This window comes from Micrasema longulum, unplaced genomic scaffold (assembly GCF_059751315.1).
Source record: "Micrasema longulum isolate JH-2025_06_02 unplaced genomic scaffold, ASM5975131v1 h1tg000737l, whole genome shotgun sequence".
Classification (NCBI taxonomy): Eukaryota; Metazoa; Arthropoda; class Insecta; order Trichoptera; family Brachycentridae; genus Micrasema; species Micrasema longulum.
In genome coordinates, this window is record NW_028277931.1 from 24,587 (window position 1) to 33,333 (window position 8,747).

At 32.5% G+C, this 8,747-nt stretch overlaps 1 long non-coding RNA gene across 1 annotated transcript; it reads left to right on the top strand.

The window, feature by feature from the left end:
- Positions 1-681: 681 nt before the first annotated feature.
- On the top strand, positions 682-1,690 carry LOC148279295 (uncharacterized). Its single transcript, XR_015822930.1, has 3 exons — positions 682-913; positions 1,037-1,216; positions 1,368-1,690. It is a non-coding gene; the product is annotated as an uncharacterized LOC148279295 (long non-coding RNA).
- The last annotated feature ends 7,057 nt before the right edge of the window (positions 1,691-8,747 follow it).

Genomic DNA, 8,747 nt, shown 5'->3' on the forward strand with positions numbered 1-8,747 from the left:
AATGTAGTCGACTACTTTCATTCGACTACTTTCATCGGTAGTTCGTACGTCTTTGGTTAGCACTATGTTTATTTATTATTACTACCCAGATAGCAGTGAAACTTGGTACAAACTTGATTTAAGATTGATGGAAGGTTGAAAAGGAAAATTTGACGCGGCAAGTTTTTATCAAAAGTTGCTGGAATATTGTTATGTCAAATTTGAAGAGACAAGTTTTGACAAAACTTGCTGGAATCTTGTTATGTCAAGAATGGTATTTCAGAATCCAAAAGTCATACAGCGATGATCAACACATTGCCATATACTTAAAAATATGGAGAGAATTCCTTTTTTTTATTTTAACTGTTTTATTTAATCCCAGGGCTTTTCTACCAGATCGATTTTTTAGCACCACAACAGGCTGTGAGGCCCAATTACAGTGGTGAATTACAGCACGGTACACCCAGCCTTAAGAAAAATCACAAATAATTTCTGTGTTCTCACCAGGAATCGAACCCAGAACCTTCTATGTGTGAGCCAAATGTCTTAACCACTACACCACGAAGGCCTCCGAATGAAATAAGTGCATGACAAATATCCAAAAAAGTGGTGAATTCCAAACAACATTCAGATTGGCAATACTATCAAAGTCATAGAAAAATGATATATTCCACCGTTTTTGTCCGTGGGTTTCATGTCATTTAATGAACTAGTAATAGTTCTACATCCTCACTGATTTAATGCGCGGTTCTTTAATTACGCATTTATCATTGGACGTTTTTCCGGCGATTTTAAAACTTAATATTGTCGAAGTGTTAATACTCAGTTTAAAGGATAAACTATTGATATGCCACTGAGGGAAAAACATTAAAAATGAGTTTATGTTGCACTGTCACTCGACAAAACCGTCTTGTCAAGATCTCTTTAAAACTAAGTATGATATTAATATCTCATCCACTACATTATGCTTACAATAGTTTAAACTGATTAATTATTAAATATCACAAACATTACACTATTATTGAATTGAATTTATTGAATTATGTTTTATTTACAGAACGAAAAAGCTGTCGATAAAATAAACCAATACTTTAACCACAGAGGCTCTTATACTTCACAAAAGTTAACAGATGGGAGAGTTGAGGAAATGAAGATGTTAAAACATAGGCAGAACGCTTAATGTTACACAGTTTGTAAAGTGCCCACTTCAACCAGCCAATGACAGTACATAAGTCCAGTAAATACCTAAACTTCCATTTTTCCTTCCTAAAATATTTTCCCTTTGTTGCAACAAATTTTGATTTGAATATCGGATACTTTTTACCATGAGAAATCCCGCTAGTCGAAAAGCTAGTAAGTCATAAAACAGTTTTATTTATTTGTTTCAGAGTTGAGAGACAAAAGAATGCACCGGACTCTGACTTCCAGTCAATTGACATGAATTATTTGACATCACATCATCTGACATCACATCTGGAGCTCAATCACAGATAACTATCGACATGCTAAAAAACGTGCTAAGTATTTGAGCGATCACCACGAACAATCATGAACACGCTGAAGTTAAAGCGGTCGCGTTGCAAAACGAAATTCAACTTCGGTCAGTTCAAGAGGATTGGTTGAATCTCGCACACGCCTTCTTTCAATTTTTCTCGAGTGCCGTATTGCATTTAGCCGGCGGTCGGCAAGCCAAATGTTAAGAAAAGCAGTCGCCATAGTAATTGTTTGCGTTAAAAACGCCATAGATAAGTTCCGTATCCGTAGTCCGTGGTCAAACGTCAAATCAAAAAAGTCAACACGCGTGTAATCTCGTGCCGGTTTATTACGGTTATTTCGTTTTCAAGTTACAAACAATTACTATGGCGACTGCTTTTCTTAACATTTGGCTTGCCGACCGCCGGCTAAATGCAATACGGCACTCGAGAAAAATTGAAAGAAGGCGTGTGCGAGATTCAACCAATCCTCTTGAACTGACCGAAGTTGAATTTCGTTTTGCAACGCGACCGCTTTAACTTCAGCGTGTTCATGATTGTTCGTGGTGATCGCTCAAATACTTAGCACGTTTTTTAGCATGTCGATAGTTATCTGTGATTGAGCTCCAGGAGCTGAAGTTAAAGCGGTCGCGTTGCAAAACGAAATTCAACTTCGGTCAGTTCAAGAGGATTGGTTGAATCTCGCACACGCCTTCTTTCAATTTTTCTCGATGCATTTAGCCGGCGGTCGGCAAGCCAAATGTTAAGAAAAGCAGTCGCCATAGTAATTGTTTGTAACTTGAAAACGAAATAACAAACCGGCACGAGATTACACGCGTGTTGACTTTTTTGATTTGACGTTTGACCACGGACTACGGATACGGAACTTATCTATGGCGTTTTGCAATGCGACCGCTTTAACTTCAGCGTGTTCATGATTGTTCGTGGTGATCGCTCAAATACTTAGCACGTTTTTTAGCATGTCGATAGCCATCTGTGATTGAGCTCCTGACCTTCTTGGCAAAAATAGCCCGTAATTTTTATTATTTATTCTAAATAAATATACTGAGTAATAATAAGATATTTTATTTAATTTTAATATTTTTAAGAAGCTTCGTATTGTTTGTTTTTTTCGGTTTGTGTTTTTTGGTTTCGTTTTTTTTTTTTTTTCGTTTTTGTTTTTTTTTTCGTTTTTGTTTTTTTGTTTTTTTTTGCTAAATAAATTCAAACTCGCATGATGTTTGTTTTTTACGAACATCATGCAAGTTTGTTGGATGGTAACTAGGAAGTTTGCTTTAAACTTGCCTCAAGTTTACAGAGTTGCAATCTCAAACTTGGGTCAAGCTTGAACTCTTGATACTTTAAACTTGATACAAGCTTGAGGCAAGTTTAAATTGCTATCTGTGTAGCGACTTAAAATTCACACATATTTAAATTTTGGCCGTTTTGAATTTTGATGGTTTTTTGTTTAACATCATTTAAGATGAATCCGAAGTACAATATAATACCGCTTTTATTAGAATTCAATTTTAGTTCTACAGACATATTTTCCAAAAAAGAAAAACTCGAGCTATTGATCTTAAATTTAAATAAAAAAATATTTTTTTGTAGGTAGTGTACTGTATTTTTCTATAGTAACTGAAGGTATATTGATTTATTCAGCAATCTAAACCATTCTCTCTTTCTTCAATTTTCACAATATTTTCCCATAAAATAATATTTATTTGTTTAACTTTTAATTTTATAAAATATGTTTAAGTTATTTTATTTTGTAATTGTAGCATGAATAACTTATGCATGCCAAATTACATTACTTCAATGAATTATTTGGTGATGGCTGTAATCTGAAGAACTAATTTTTTGACATGTTTGTATTACTACATTTTTTATTTACCATTTTTGAGTGAATTTTTTATTTTAATAAATGTTTATAAGCACTTTTTTCTACCTGTTAAAATGCACACATACATAAAACATAATATTATTGTATTGTATTGATATCTAATTTTATTAAAGGTACGTATAGTAGTAGGTATGTATATACACATAAATATACCTACCTGTAAAAAGCCAGTAATTGCTATTGACAATAACTGTTATTGAATACCAGTGCCTTTGAAGTGATTTTTTAAAATTATCGATATATTATTTTTCAGTTGGTATGGATAGAAGTACGAGTATATAGTAGGATTGGAGCTTCACTAGAAATTTGGTATCGAAGACGCCACTGCTTAACAGGTTGGTGTGTATAAAGTATGAAGACGAGGCTTGATTAAAGTAAAACTTATTGTTCGCAGCCATCTATCGGAAATTTTCTGAAGCTTTCAGTGTCTTGTTTTTGATTAAGCTTTTGTATGGCGTCAAGAGACTTCAGGCATATTATGAAACATAGACCAAGTAAAGATTTTATAATCATCTGTAGGTTCTTTTTGAGAATACGAATGGTGATATTATTTCATATGCTGATGATACCGTACTCATTATAAGAGGATCTTCATGGGACGAAGCAAATTTAAAATCAAATATAGATATTAATAAATTAAAATAATGGTTTGATGACAATATTTTGTCTCTGAATACTGAAAAAACATATTACATCACTTTTACATTGAAATAACAAATTATACCTCCTATAAATATTTGTATACACACAACAAAATGCAACGAAGGATATCAGTTTCATAATGATAATTGCCTTCAAATTACTGAAAAAAATAGCATTAAATATTTAGACATTATAATTGATAAAAATATAAAATGGGAAGAGCAAATAAATAATATTGTTAATAGAATGAGAATACTTATATATGTATTTATTAGATTAAGGAATATATTAACCATCGAAAAATTAAAATCAATTTACTTTGCATTCGCCCAATCCATATTACAGTACGGAATAATCGGATGGGTGGTGCTTTTAAAACAAATATTTTACCAGTTGAAAAAATACAAAAAATAATTATAAAAGTTATTTTGGAAAAACCGTCTACTTTTCCCACTCTTCAATTATTTAAAAAAAAATAAGGTTTTAGACATAAAATTGCCATATAAAAAGAATTGTTTGCTTCAAATATATAAAGATAAAATAAATAGTAGTATTTCTTGGTCTCAAAACATAAGTACGCGACCTAGAGGCGGTAATATCTTAATTCCTAAATTAAAAACAACTACTGCACAACATCATTATCCTGACAGAGGAATATTTTTCTTTAATGAAATGAACAAAGGCAATAAAAAGTACAGCCAGGAATACAATATATTTAAGAAAGAAGTAAAAAAATACATCTTTAATTCTTTTTTATGTAACACTGTTTGAAAACATCGTTAATATCTTTTTTGTAATTTAAATGTGTTATTTTAAAAATATTATTGATTGAAATAAAATAATCTATTGTAAGACGTCACTCCCCATTATGTACACAAGACTTGTTTATTTCTTTTACGTAATGGGAAACGTTATGTAAATGACTATTGTAAAAAATTGTATTTAGTTGTAATATTGTATTTTAATTTGTTATTAATATAAATAAAAAAAATCTTTTTTTAAAAATTAAATTGAAAACATATTATACATAATTTTATATAATATTCCTAAAGAGTTTAAAAAAAACTCATTTAGGGACATACAGATAACAATATTTATTTAAAGACGTTTTTATATTTTAAAATATAACGCAGAATAAAGCAGAATAAAAAATATGATACACTACAAATTAAAAGGGTATGAAAAATATTTAAAAATAACAAAATAAACATAATACTAGGTATGGAAATAAATTCAAAATGATGTATACATTATAAAATCTGGGAAAGAAAAATAAAAAATAAAAAAAGTTTAAAAAATACATGTATGTATATTGTATATATATATAAACTAGTACGAGAGTGCAAATGTTAAAAATTACAAGAATACAAAAAGTTTTTTTTAAATTAACGAAATATGCGCACACCCCATACAGGTTAAAAAAATATCAAAAACGTATTAAAATTACGTATACATAATACAAGCTAAAAAAGTATAAAAAAACACAAATAACATTTCAATAGTATTGAAAATTACATATACAAGCAAAAACGGTAAAATATTAAAAGTTATATGTTCAAGATGCGCATTCTCTGGATAAACTAACATTATTTATTCAAAGTACTTCTGGAAAAAATAATTCTTCAATTCGCACGTCCTGTTTCTATATTTTGAAATTGGTACTTAATTTTTTTGTGGCAATTTATTAAATTCCTTGAAACCTATGTATTGTAAAGATCTAGTACCAAACTTCGTAGACTTCACAGATCCAATATAAATATTATTTTTTGATCGAGTACTGTACTGTTACGGATGTCTCTAATGAAAGCGGGCTTTATGTTACTGTGCATTGAGTCGAGAGTAGTATTAATGATAGTGTCAGTTATCTCGAAATAGGAAATCATGCTAAAAGGCATGATTTTTGTTTTAAAGTAAATGTCCCTTACATGAGTATCATACGGAAGGTGAAACACATTTCTGATAGCTCTATTCTGAATAACCTGCACCTCAGAAATTTTGCTCGTAGTTGCAAAACCCCAAACACAGCATAGGTATGATAAATGTGAATGGACCATAGAAAAATAGATTGCTTGAAGCAGCGAAACTGGAAGCATTCTCTGAAATCTGTACAGTATTCCAGCTACAGCTAAATTGTCGAATAACTTCCGTCTTTAATCAACGGTACATAAGGCACTACATGAAACTTGTTAGGTACCAATAGGTATTAATTTATCGTGAGGCAATCAATCTTGGTGATCGATAGGGCCAATAAACTTCCTTCACCAAGCATATTAAATCATCTTGAAAAAGTGCGTGACTTTTCTATTTGGGCTCAAACGTCGGTGAAACCGGTGGTTGTGATAAAGAAATTAAAAGACGGATTGCTGTGGCTAAAGGTGCAATGGGTAGACTTGTCAAGATATGGAAGGATCAGGGGCGAATCTAGGTACTTAAGGACTTTTTAGGCTGCAGCCCGGGGCCTCGTGGATACGAAAGGCCCCCAGACTCCAATGAAAACAATAGACGATATAGTAAACATATTGAACAACGAGAGCTGCGACCAAAACCGATAACAAAACCTTAACAAAAACAGTATATGCGGAAATAATTGAGATTATGCATACTATATTAAAGTTGCCAATCACTAGCTGTGAAGCGGAGCGCTCTTTCTCCAGGATGTCGTACATAAAAAGCAAATATAAGACAACAATGTCGAACTGTAAACTGTCTTTGCAAGTAAAGATATACCTTAATCACATTACAAATTCGAACACGTTGTAAAACTACCGAAATGCAAAAAGTTTACACTCTGCGGAACTGATTCCGTTGAGCTAATATTAACGAAAGCGATGGCTCATTTTAACCATGCTACCCATTTATTTCAAAACAAAGTTCAACTCACGCCCTAAGATGCTTATTTAGTAAGGTTTAATGCACATTATAAACTTTTCTTACTTAAATACGAAAGACAGCCGGTTTAGCGCAAAAAATAGACTTTTTCTAAAACTTCAAGCTCTGGTTGGGGGCTAACAGCAGTTTCAAAAAAAAAAAATTTATCTTATTTTTTGCATTCCGAGTAATCCAAAAGGCAACTTTTTAGACCCCATTCATTTCGAAATTCGGAAAAAAAAATATCGGCCTACCTTAATGTACATACTATACAAAGTCATATTATATAAATAAAATATTTTATGGTCCCATTTTTTTCCTATCTACCTACCTAGATCAAGAAGTGTAGGGTTCAATTCCGGGATGGTAGATATGAAATATTGATTTGAAACTAGAATATTTCATAGTCCCTGGACTGGTAGGTATCTGAAGCGTAAGACTGATCATCTTGCCTTCATGTAACAAAAATGATCAAGATGCGCTGCAATTGGTGTACCAATGCATTGCCCTAGGTGCAGAAAGGAATTGATGATGATACCTACATCACCATGGAAAACAGTTTTTTGACAAAATGGCAATTAGTTGATCAATTAGGTAGGCCCCAAGCAAGTAGTATTAGCCCGCCCCACAAATTCACGATCCGCCCCTGGGAAGAATCGAAGCATTACCAAAAATACGAAGGCTCATCTTGTCGAAACTCTGATTTTCTCCATATTTCTATGCGAAGTAGAAACATGGACATAAAGAAAGTCAGAGAGAAAAAATATTGATACCTTCAAAGTATGGTGCTGGACAAGAATATCTTGAATCGCATGGACGGCGATGCGTACAAATGTGTCCATACTGAATTAATTGAATATTGGGAATCGACTGTCAACTATATGTTTCAGGCAAATCCTATAATATTTTGGAGTCATCGCTAGTGGAGAACCAGACAGCCTCGAAAAGCTCGTTGTGATGGGCGGAGTGGAGGAAAGAAGATCCGGAGGTCGCTCACCTACCCGGTGGAGCGACTAAATTAAATCTATGCTGGGGTCATCAGTGACGACAGTGACTGATGCTTTTCATCCTGCCCAGAACAGGACTACCTGGAGGCAGACTATAAAATAATTATGTCATGAGTAGCGTCGTAGCTAGGGGCTGCCAGGAGCGCAACCATCAGGGGGCGTACTTTGCTGACTTACAGCCTTCTCTTTTTATTCCTAGAAAATAAGTCTTGCGGGGCGTAAAATTCAAACCTTGTCAGAGGCGCTCGTAGCCATAGCTACGACGCTGGTTATGAGGGAAAGGAAGAGCATGAGAATGAATCAATCTTTTCGTGAAATAAAAAAATGTAGTAATATTTCAATAAAGCATATTGACAAAGTACCGATTCGATTTGATTAAACAAAAAAGTAACAATTGATTTTTATAAAGAACAGTTGTTTTACAAAATAATATGAATAGGTTTTTTTACACAACAATATAATAAATAACATTAATTTGTCAAAGACCTATACTATTTTTCATCGATTAGGTAGGGGAATTTCGCTTAATATGACATATCTAATTTTATTTCATTGGAAAGCCAACAGACATTTATAAAATACAATTATACCATAAATACATATAATAAAGTCCAATTAGACGCCTCCACATAATATTGTTATTGTAAATGTTGTCACATAAAAATTATACATAACATAAAATAACTAATCATATAAAACTTATAATATTACTAGAAATGTAAATGTAATACATATTATTCAAAATATATCTACTTTTGAATATTGGTCACACAGTTGCACATTATAATACGAGTATATAATACAACTATAGAATGGTGAATGTTACACAGTGTGTAAAGTGGCCACTTAAACCAGCCATTGACAGGTCATAAGCCC